The sequence below is a fragment of the Lactuca virosa genome, chromosome 8 (assembly GCF_052849685.1).
Source record: "Lactuca virosa cultivar CGN04683 chromosome 8, Lactuca_virosa_CGN04683_v6, whole genome shotgun sequence".
NCBI classification, from domain to species: domain Eukaryota; kingdom Viridiplantae; phylum Streptophyta; class Magnoliopsida; order Asterales; family Asteraceae; genus Lactuca; species Lactuca virosa.
The window spans coordinates 368,515,469-368,526,937 of NC_136433.1; the positions used below are offsets into that span (position 1 = coordinate 368,515,469).

Sequence of the window (11,469 nt, forward strand, 5' to 3'; positions counted from 1 at the left end):
TCGTATTTGTAATATGACTTACAAACACATCCTTTATTTAGTTTATGTATTTATTAGTTGTTTGTTCATTTTAATTGCATTTTATATTTTATAAAAGCAAAACTTATACATTTTATAAAAACAAAACTTATACATTTTATGAAAGCAAAACATACATGCAAAAAAAAAACAAAAAAAAAAATCATGCCTATACCTATTCCGGAACCCTGGTCCGGAATTCCAGAGACCTCTCCGGAACAATGTGTTCCGGAAAATGTGGTTACTTTACCAAAAAAAAAAAATTATAGTTATTTTTGTCAAAAATATCGTTTATAAGAGTTAGATTACTCGATTACCCCCATATCTTTAGTGAATGTCAAAATTACCCTTTGCTGATGCTACGGCCTACGATGCTACCCCATGTCCCCATTTGCTTCTGTTGGGTCTTAAGATTGAAACAACTATTTGGGAGATAGTTCAAATATCCAAGTCCCGCACACCAACCAAACCCTCTTTCACACTACTCAAGAACACCAAAATCCTCTTTCTCTAAAAATTTCTTTCTGCATTACAACATCCAGATTCTACTCATCGCAAATTTCTCAAAGAACCACTAACAAGTTACGACTTTGAGTAATCAGAAAATTGTGGTAATGTGAGGTGGGTAAGCAAAAAAAAAAAAACTCTTTTTTTCATCGTTAAAAGTATCAAAGATTTCATTTTGAAATCAAGATCGTATTACTTTCATGCTATTTCGAATTGTTTTAAGTGGGTTTATTGTAATTTACACTAATTAGTCGATTTCATGAGTTGGGGTTTGATCCAAGAGCAATCTTGATGAATTCTTGAAAAGCGTGATGTTTTTATGAAGCATACCATTTGCTATATTGAGCCGAATTACACCCCTTATCAAACAGGATTCCTTTTAACCTCTCTTAATCCTCCTACTACCAATTCATCTGTGTTTTTTGCTAGAAACATTATGATTTGTTTCATGTTCTTTTGACTTATTTCAAGTGGGTTTCTTGTAATTTATACTACTTAGTCGAGTTCATGAGTTAGGGATTTGATTCAAGAACAATCTTGATGTTTATTGTAGCATTCCCATTTGCTAAAATGCGCCGGATTGAAGCCCTTATCAAACAGGACTCCTTTTCGCCTCCTGCCGCCAATTCATCTTTGTTTCTTGTTAGAAACATTATGATTACTGTAGTAATTATTTTCGTAATTTGTTGTCTGCTACACTTTCTTGTGAGATTTCTCATGATCAAGATAAGATTATATTCAAATTCCCATCATCAATCCACAAGATTTCATGAAAGCAGCGATGGGGATGCTGCCGTTTATCAAAGACAATTGCAACAGCTCTTCAAATTGCATGATTCTGGATTGGATCAATCCGCCATTGATGCTCTCCCAGTGTTCGTTTACGAAGAATTAATGGGTTTAAAAGAGCCTCTTCATTGCGCTGTTTGCCTTTGTGAATTTACCAAAAAGGACAATCTGAGGCTACTTCCTGTATGCAGCCATGCTTTCCATATTCATTGCATAGACACTTGGTTACTGTCGAATTCAACTTGCCCTTTATGTAGAGGGAACCTTTTTACACCTGGGTTTTCTGTTGTAAATCCAGTCTTTGACTTTGACTTTGACGAAGAAGAAGACCACCGTGAAGCGGCTTCTGGTAATTTCAATCACGCAGAAAGGGTATATCCGGTAAGACTTGGGAAATTTAAAGGCATGAATCGTGATAAAGAAGATAAGCAAGATGAGGGACAAACTAGCAATGGAAATCTTGACGAAAGGAGGTGTTACTCGATGGGATCTTATGAGTATGTTGTGGGAAACTCAGATTTACAAGTGACATTTTGTCCGATTAGGGGTGGTAATATGAGGGGTATTATTGGAAATAGTGATTTGAGAAATGAGGGTGGAGATGGAAAAGAAATTAGGAATGGGGGGAAAGGTGAGAGCTTTTCTGTTTCTAAGATTTGGCTTTGGTCCAAGAAAGGACATTTTAACTTTCAAGATTCTTTAAATCCGCTCTCAATGTAGCCAAAATGTATGCAATTTTACTTGTATTTATCTTGATTTAGTTATTCAATTGGTTTTTTATAGACTCAAAACCCCTAAAATGTAAAAAAAAAAAAAAAAACTTTTGAACTTAAATGTATAATTATTCAATTGGAACCTTGTTGTATAATTTCCTAATTGTATCATATTTCCATGGACTACATGACAACGATCCATAAGAATTCAGATCACATTTTTTTTTTTGACAAACCCGCAATATTGGTTTCCATGGTATTCAAAAAACTTTGGATAGGGTCCAAAACGTTTTTCAACTTGCATTGAAGGTCCAAAATCAAGGTTTCTCTAGGTTTTTGGTCCAAAAAAACTTAAAAAGACAGTTATGCCCTTTTGATTTATTTTTTCCTTTTTCTATAAGTATTTTAATGTTATTTTGATTTAAAAAAAAAGGCTTTTCCACCCCATCCCCACCGTACTCTCTCTCTCTCTCTCTCTCTCTCTCTCTCTCTCTCTCTCTCTCTCTCTCTCTCTCTCTCTCTCTCTCTCTCTCTCTGAGCAACTTCGAAACTCATCTTCATCTTCTTCCAGCTTCAACTCCATTTCAACAGTTATTACATCTGGTTAACGAAATTGAAACAAAAAACAAATCAAAAAATGTTCAATATCTAAATCCAAACCCCATATTCTAGATCATCATCGACGAATAAGAAATTCCAACAAAACCCAGATCGGAAAAACAAAGCTGACTGACAAAAACCCATTTACCTAATCTGAAGTGATAAGTGGTTTCAATTTATATATACAAACAATGATTAGAGAAACCAGAAAGGAGTACGAATCTTACTTGAGGGAGCTCGTCCATTTCTCAAGAACCAACCTGTAACAACAAAATCCTTTGAAAACTCCCACTTGAAGTGCTTCAATGACGAATTCGATTCAGTCTCCTTCGGTTCAGAGTAAGAGGAGAAGTAGATATGAGGTGGGTGTTGACTTCGATTTGAGTTTCAGAAAGAGGCAGACAAAGGAGCGTTTAATTTATGGTTTTATCTAATTTTACATCTTTAAAACCAATTTTACATCTTTAAAAGTTAATATCTACTGTTGGGAACACTATTACAGAAATAAACGCTACAGGTTTTAGTTTTCAACTTCCAACTTCATGCCACCAACTTGTAGCTATGTGATTGTGATATACATAAGCTCTTTAGTTTTGTGAGTGATTGTGATACACATAATCTCTTTATTTTGCCTAGTGCCTTACAAGACTTTCTTTATGAAATTCTGCAGCTCCAACATAAAAACTTTGAAAACATCGAAGACTATAAAGACCTTGGTCCCACAACGTGAGTAACATTGTGTGTTTAATCTTTTGTTTTGCCTCTCCTTTTAAAACATCAAACCAAATGAGTTGAAAAACATGTACTTTAATTTATACAGTAAAATTTATAAATTACCTTTACCTAACGTTTTTTTATTTTTTGAGAGGTCGTGGAGTTATGACCGCAAAACAATAGTGGGATCCATGAAGAGTGATGAGTTTGAGAGGCATTCATGACTTAAACTAACAAAGGGTATAACATTGGAGTGGTACTCATGGCATGTGGGGTGATCATATGTAGATTGAAAGAAAATCTTCAACCACTTGGTAGTGGCGTTTATTTTACATCAATGGCTCCAAAAATATTTAGTTATGTCCCCACCTTTCTTTATCACTCAGTTTTCTTTTACGAAATAGACTAATTGAGGAGATGAAAGGTTGACATGTCTTTGCATTAAAACAAGTTGAGTTGATATATCAATATTTTCCTTCAAGAAATGAATAATATATCAAGTATGATTATAAATTATTTATTTAAATAATCCTTCGTTATAAACCAAAGATTAGACACTTTGAACACACTTTTGTTGGAAATTATATTGGAGTAATAGGAAAATTATTGAAGCATGTGTTTAATATAATATTTTTAAAATAAATTTGTCCGCAACCGAACGTTTGTTTCCCATTATACAATCGCTTTACCTATGTGGTTCAACTAGTCAGGTTGGTTAAAAAAAATCGGATGATGTCATTTTTTATAGAACGACAGCTCACACATCCATTTAAACCTACTTTTAAATACACACATTTTGACCACCACGAGGCTTGAATCATCTAACTAGTGGGGATAGACACATTTCCAACACACCTGGTATGGTGATTAACTTTTATATATATAAAAAAAAACTATGAAACACATGTTTCATACAAGTTCTTTTATCTACTCTTTTTTCTATTGACTTATTCCATTAATACAAACACACACAAATAACAAATTGTCAGGATATTATTAGCAAACTTAAATAATAATAATAAATAAATAAATATTTTTGAAAACTAGTTTTTAAGTGGTTGGATCGGTTTTTGGGCGTCTAAAAACCGGTAACCAGACCGGGTCCCGTTTCAATAGGTCAAACCAACTAGTAAGGTCTGCTTTTCAAAGTGATGGCTACAACAATTATCCAAAACTGTCGATCTTTCTAGGCATGGATGTTACATTCAAAATAGAATGAAAATGTAGTATTGGAGGGAGAAGAATAGATGATTGAATGTAATTTCAGTCTAAAATGGTCATGAAGTTGCTAACCGACATAACAAATCTTAACATTCATACACTAAACTAAATAAGTTAGTTGACCATTTTAGTTTTAGGTTGACATACGACATGGTTTTTTAACTCCACCCCTCAACCCCAACTTGAAATGCATTAAACATCCTCAAATTCTCTATAAGAAATTTATTTTGGTTAGCAGTTACAAATTTCGTATAAATATCTAAAACTTGTTGCAACGACTCAACCTTTAACACCTTCACAATACCTTCTGAAACCTCATTTCTGACGAGATGTATATCATCTTTGTAAGCCTTTGTCCTTTCATGTAAGACATGATTGGATGAAACACGTATTGTATATCGATCATCAGAAAAGATTTTAACAAGTAAAGTAAAACTTAAGCTCAAATCCTTCATTAACTTGAGAACCCACAAAACCTCACATATTACACTTACCAACACATAATATTAGTATTTAACTGAAGAACAAGAAATTATGGATTGCTTTTTTTACTTTTCCACAAGATAAGTGAATTTCCCAAAAATAAAAAATAACTCGTATTTGACCCTCTAGAGCTAGTACACTTACCGTAATATGCATGTGCCTAAGCGTACAAAGAAAGTGTACTTCCCTTAGATATCATAACATATTTGTCTAGGACTAAGTTTTAAGTACTTCAACACACGCATAAGAAGTATGTGATGTAACATTTGTGGGGCGTGCATAAATCGACTAAGTGTTTGAACAAGGAAAGAAATATCAGGTCTAGTGTAAGTGAGATAAATAAGATTTCCCATTAATTTTTGAAATTATTTTATATTTACAAGCAAATTGCTAACTCATTACTAACAAGAAAATTCAAGTCCATAGGAGTAGGAACAGGTTTAGCAACTAATAATCCATGCTCATGAAGTAATTCTAAACAATATTTTTGTTGTGAGAGACAAATACCATCAGATGTTTCAACAATGTCAATTACTAAAAATTATTAAAAAGTTCACAAGTCTTCAATTAAGAACTTTGTTTCTGATAAATAGTTTACATATTCAATTTCAGCATGACTATTTGCTGTCAAAACAATATCATCAACATTAACGGGCAACACAATAAAAATATTATCATGTTGGTTAACAAAAAGAGGATAACCATTCTTGCTTTGAACAAATCAAAATTCTAACAATGAATAAGTTAACATTTCATTCTATTTTCTTGGAGCTTGTTTAAGACTATACAACAATTTACAGGCTTGCACACTTTGTTATCATACTCAAACAAATATGCAGAAGGAAGTGACATGTAAAATTCTTCTTCAAGAGAACCATATAAAACAAATTATTTACATCTAATTGATACAACTTCTAATTTAAAATGAACAACAATAATCATAACACAATGAATGATTACTAATTTGACAACCAGTGAGGTGTCCTTAAAATTGATACATTCTTGTTGATTATAAACCTTTGCAAGCAACCTTGCTTCGATACATTCAATTTCATCACTAGATTTATATTTAAATTTATACACCCATTTTCACCCAATAGTATTTCGCCCAATAGGAAAATCATAACTACTCAAGTTCCATTTTAATTTAGAGCTATCATTTCCTCATTCATAACTCTAACCCAATTTGTATCATTAATTGTTGGGTTTTTATTCAAAAATAGTCTAATTTTAGTGTCAAACTTGATGTAATTAACAATGGAAGTGATTTTATATTTGAATAAACAAAATAAATTTACCCACCAAGGATCATTTTGCAAAGCTACAAAAGATTAAAACACAACTCAAAAGAAGAAAGTGTTACAACCTTTGTAGACTTTGGTCCCTCTCGGGAGGTTAGGTGTTGATGAAAAATGTAGAGCAAAGCTCCATCTTGTCTAAGACACCAACAATAATCAACTTGATGAAGATGCTAGTCTTTATCTTGTAATGATGTAAACTCTTAAGCCTTAAGTTAATAATAAATAGTAACTCAAGGATAGTATGAAAGTATCATTATCTTTTTCATATGACTTAACCCATTAAGTAGAAAGAAAGAAGAAGAGATGAAGAAATAAGAGAGTATGCTACGGTTTTGGGAGGTGAAAGAACCAACAAAAAACTAGCTACTTATCTTCTCATTTATGCATGAAAAGCCATGTACCAAGTATTTACAACCCATTCCCTCTTATAACTTTAGCTAAGGAGGAATAGTGTATGTACTTTGAAAAGAAAATGCAAGCAACCATCTAATCCTTCACACCATGTGTTTTTTGGCCATAAAGAAAGAAGAAAGAAGAAATATGCAAAACACTTTTATTTATTTATAGAAAATCAACTCCATATTTCATAAAAAAAACTAACTCCTTTAGTTTATATAAAAAAACTAATGACATATAGAAAACATTCTAAGTGTTTTTACAATTAATTATAAGTAATATTTATCAAGAATCAAATCCTTATAAATAATATAAATATTAATATAAGTATTTCTCAAGAAACAAGTTCTTATAAATAACATATTATTATCAAGTTGTTATTAGTTTGACCCTTTTTAGATCATATACTATCTAGCAATATCATTATATATTGTCTCTTGGGCATAAAGATCTTTTAATCCCCCACTTGCACAAGACACGTTATAGATTGATATATACAGTGGTGAATGTCTAGCAACATTTCACTGTCCCTAGATTATTAGCCATTCTATCAATATCTAATTCCTAGAAGCTCAAAGCTGCAATTGATGTATAAGGCAAGCTTATCAGTTATCCTTTTATTACAAACATCATATTGAACATGTGACTTGATCCCAATCAATCTCATTTCATGTTCAAATTTAGGTAATGCACATTAGATGTCTAGCTCTCAACATATAAGAGGATCAAATCCCATATTGACTACAAAAACCTCTTGTATAGTTCACACCATATATAACAGCCTGTTTAAGGATCAACATTTGACCATATCAAAGCAAAAAACTCTCTACACTTAAGTCCCACTATGTATCTCACATGTTAAGGATACAAAGATATTATATTTTAATCAACTATCATTCACAAAAGCGATCCATGATGTGATCTTGATGCGGGTCCGTTTAATACCAGTTCTCTGACAAATACCTTTGAATCTTGGTTAAAAAGCCTTGCCTACTTTCATCTAGTGAATGTCAACAAATCCAATTCATATTAGTTTTTTTACCTCATATTTAATCCCACAATTATAACCGACTATGAACTTTTAGAATAATAAGATTATTCATGGATTAAACATGTTAATATTGAACACAACAAGTATTATTGTGAAGATCATATCCCAATATATCAAAACAATATAAAATATATTTTATGATGTTCCAATATCCAAATACTAAATCCTATTTCTAGAATAACAAAGTCTTATAGATGAATTGTGATCGTTCATACTTAGATTAAGGAAAGACTTTATTAATGGGTCTGGCTAAATTTAACTTGTGCGAATTATGTGAATATTATCATCTCAATATCTAACTTCATTATAAGTATAGTTAAATATCTAGGATAATATGATTGATGTTCTAATGTGACATAAAGTTTCTTAGCTTGATCAATTATACTCTCGAAGTCACAAAAGATTTATAGATTACCCCATAATGGAAGGACATAACTTAATTTTTCAATGAACTAATTCATCCAATCATATTGATTACAATTTCTGAAGTAGTAGTTTATTATGATTTTGTAGTAGATTGTGCTATTATGTTTTGATTAGATCTCATTCCAAAAGAACTTACCCCTCATTTCATAATAAAGTCATAATACAATTATAACTCATAATTATATATGTATGTTTTGAAGTCAGCATCTTGTGTGTCTCTTACCATATAGATTTTCTTCAAAACTAATTATCTCATGTATATTCTCCCAGTTCTTCCTAAGTACTCTCAGAATGTTCTTATAGTCATCCAATAACTTACGCATGTATCCAATTGGTATCTTATGATATGTTCATAGCATAATCATATACCAGGTCTTGTGCATAATATGACATAAACAATAAATTCATTTTCCAATCAAATAAAATATGATTCATCTTATATAGCTCAAACTTATGTGCTATGTATTTTTGAGACAGGCTCAAAATGGTGTCATGTGGCGATGCCAAGAGTCCTCCAAAGCAATCTTGTATGTTGATCTATTTTAAGATATTGTCAACATATGCATAAGAATTTAAAACATTTAACATTCATATTTATCTATCTCCATGTATTTTTCATTCCAAGAATGTATCTTGTCTTTCCTAAGTCGTTCATCTAAGAATTACTTTCCTATTCAAGACGAAACGAGCCTTGTATAGTCGAATTGTAATATCTTATGATTAAGTATGTCTTATTCATACAAGATTTGGAGTATTACTATTGCTATCACTAGTTCTTAGTAAACACGGATGTTATCTTTATTTTGATATAAAACATACTTTGTGTTTTATATTAAAATGACGATTCCAACCATGAGATATTTGCTTTATATCCACAAATGGATCTAACATCTTACATATTTTGTTAGGATAACTAGGATTAAGAAAACCTCCAGGCTAAACTATATAGACATCTTTAAGTAGGTGTCTATTAAGAAAAGAGGGTTTTCTTGAAATCTATTTGTCATATCTCATAATCAGAATATGTAGTTATTACAAATAATATCCTTTTTGATCTAATCATACCTATTTGTGGAAAGGTTTGATCATAGTCAATGACATGAGTATGATAAATATCATAGTCAATGACATGAGTATGAGAAAATCCTTTTAACAAGTCTTGCTAAATGTGTATAGATCTCCATATATGTATTCTTTCTAAAAGAATTTTTTACACTTTCTAGACTTGCTATAGAGAGGAAGATTTATGAAGCTCATACTTGATTACTAGACATGTATTACATCTCAGTGTCCATTACCCTTAGTCATTAACCACATTAAAGATCTGATATAGCATTTTGGCAGTTGATGGATTTGCCAGAAACCATGAAGAAAAACTCATCAATGAGAGATTCCACATTTCTCAAGTCATAGATAAATTTTAACCTAAATACGACCAGTTTGTGTTTATGAATATTTATTATTCATGTTTAACAATTCCTTGTTGAAACTAGTGCTAACTATTGCTACATCAGGCTATGATTCTTGAGTTGCTTCAAGATCCATGTGCGTCCCACTGGCTTTGTCATTAGAATCTTGTTTTCTACTTAACTCAACTTTCAGAGGAAGAAGAGAACTTATTCTTGGTGGGGATGTATACAATAATCTAAACAACATTTTAGAGTATTCTAGAAGTATGTAATTAGTAGATTATGGGTTTAGAAGCTTTAGTCCAATATAGGCTTCAAATCCTCAAAACATTAAGTAAGATGAGGATGGATTCTTTCAATACTAAATATTATAAAGTGTTTTATCTACTTATTATTTAGTGTTTTTATTCAATATACAAGTGATGGTGATTAAGGTATAATACCAAAAAGTATAAAGGAAGATTATTTCAACCGGTTAGAAAGTAAACCATATCTAGTTAGGTTTGATCATCCCTTATTATCACGAAGGCTTTAGATGATATTATTGGTTTGTATCTCAACTTTATATTTGAAATCTTCGATAAAGGTTTCATAATTTTGTTCTAACATGTAAAATATAATTACAACGACTATAGTTGTTTCAGAAAATTGGTTTGGTATCTTGTGCTAAATCTAGACATTCATTTGAAAGGGAGTCATACATAACAGTGTATAGTTTCTTAATAATTATTTTTTCTACATTTTAGTGAAAATATCATTGGGTATCTTTTATATATAAATAAGATTTACATATGTCATGTAAACTATATTACTTGCCTTCAAAAATCCATTTCTTGAAGTTGGAATATGTGAATATCATTTATATAATAAAGATAACAGTGTCTTAAATAACTTTGATTCAAAACAAGTTTAATTCAAAAGTGTTTGCATATAGAACTTCTTATTTATAAAACATTAATATTTAATTTAGAATAAATAATAAACTAAACTTCGAGAGTGTAGTTCCAACTTGTTTGTGTTCAGCTGGTTACTCTTCTGTAAATATCTGGAAGCCATTTACAAATATTACATTAACATTAAGTACCAAGTACTTGAGTGTTATATCAAAAGTATGAGTTCTATCTTGTAGATACCTGAAGTACTAGTCTCTCCAGACTTTCTTCTCATGTAACAGGAGCAGTTCCTCTTTCAGTGACTTGTTTCTATACAAAGTTATATGATCCATCTATGTGGGCCTTCTTGGATTTCTTGGGCTTAAAAGTGTCCATTCCATAACCTGTCGGAACATTGGATATACATCAAATTTGAAGAACTTGTGTAATTGGCTTATAACTTGGTTATAAAAAATTATGAATACACCATGACCATCTAAAGATAACACTAAGCGGTTAGGTGACCTTTATCCCACTAGTGTATATAAGAGATGTGCATGTGTTAAGTTATCCAATACTTCCTAGAATTCAGGAATAACTATTCCTAGTATGATGTAAGAAACATCTTCAACATCATAGTGTTGGCATCATGTATCATATACAAGTTTTTTTGCTCAATGGAGATGGTTTTAGGAATAAGGCATTTACGAATGTTATTATTTCTTATATGTAACGGCTGTGTTTCTGGGCTAAGCACTAATGATGATTTAATAGTCTAGGTCAACCATTGTAACTCGTTTTGAAGTAATAAAGATGAATTACTTGAATATTATGTGAATTATGTGCTTATTACTTGTTTATAATAATATAATAAAAAAGGATAAAAATAAGCGTCAAAAATAAAATGTTAATTAAGCCCGATATCGATAAAGAAAGTTGTAGTGGTCGTGATAAGGATTCCGAAGATAT

General features: G+C 31.2%; 1 pseudogene across 1 annotated transcript; it reads left to right on the forward strand.

Moving 5' to 3' along the window:
* Nucleotides 1–418: 418 nt before the first annotated feature.
* LOC145134852 (RING-H2 finger protein ATL46 pseudogene) lies at nt 419–2,096 on the forward strand (annotated as a pseudogene). Its single transcript, XR_013719395.1, has 2 exons — nt 419–639; nt 1,079–2,096. The product of XR_013719395.1 is annotated as an RING-H2 finger protein ATL46 pseudogene (transcript).
* The last annotated feature ends 9,373 nt before the right edge of the window (nt 2,097–11,469 follow it).